Genomic DNA, 998 nt, shown 5'->3' with positions numbered 1-998 from the left:
TTATAAACAAGTTGAAGGATTTTTATTTTTATTTTTTAAATCAGAGGCATGAAAATAGCATTTGAAATTTGATAAAATCAACTGCAACCTTTGTCCTTCTAGCTAGTGTCGACCCAAATTAGGCACATGTCCTTGAACCCTGGGGTCTGAAAGGAAAAGGAGACAGAATCCCAGAGAAACACTGGAAAGGTGTTTGGAGCATTTTTACCTTTTGAATAATTTCTTTTTTTTTCCTTGTAGTGTTGAACCAATGGGACCAATTCCACCTTGGCTGGCAGAGTGAATTATTTTATCTCATTCCCAGACGCTCTTGGAAAAGGAGCACCTGGAAATATGATTTCTGGCATCTCCATGCAAAGGGACTGGCAACACGCCATAAAACCTGGGATTCCATCTCTCCCAGGGGGCACCCAAACCTGCCTGCGAGGGTGGGGAAATGGGAACATATCCAGGTTCCAGGAGACAGCCAGGTATTTTCTGTTTGATTTATCTCCCCAATCCTGCTCTCATTAAACCAAATGACAAAACACCCATTGGCTTCCAAGAGAGCAGAATTGAATCTCAACTCTGCATGTTGCTTCCCAGTCTTGTTAACCCTCTGGTTTGGTGAAACAATACCGGTGACACAACTATCTCTCACCAACAGCTGCGCTGACACCCTTTAATTATGGTACAAGCTGACCTGCCCTAAAGAACAAGCTACCTTATAATGACAGGTTTCAGAGTAGCAGCCGTGTTAGTCTGTATCCGTAAAAAGTAAAGGAGTACTTGTGGCACCTTAGAGACTAATAAATTTATTAGAGCATAAGCTTTCGTGAGCTACAGCTCACTTCATCGGATGCATACAGTGGAAAATACAGTGGGGAGATTTTATATACACAGAGAACATGAAACAATGGGTGTTACCATACAGACTGTAACAAGAGTGATCAGGAAAGGTGAGCTATTACCAGCAGGAGAGCGGGGTGGAGGAGGGAGGGGACCTTATAGCTACCTTA

This window comes from Chelonia mydas, chromosome 17 (assembly GCF_015237465.2).
Source record: "Chelonia mydas isolate rCheMyd1 chromosome 17, rCheMyd1.pri.v2, whole genome shotgun sequence".
Taxonomy (NCBI): domain Eukaryota; kingdom Metazoa; phylum Chordata; order Testudines; family Cheloniidae; genus Chelonia; species Chelonia mydas.
This window is presented reverse-complemented; position numbering follows the sequence as displayed.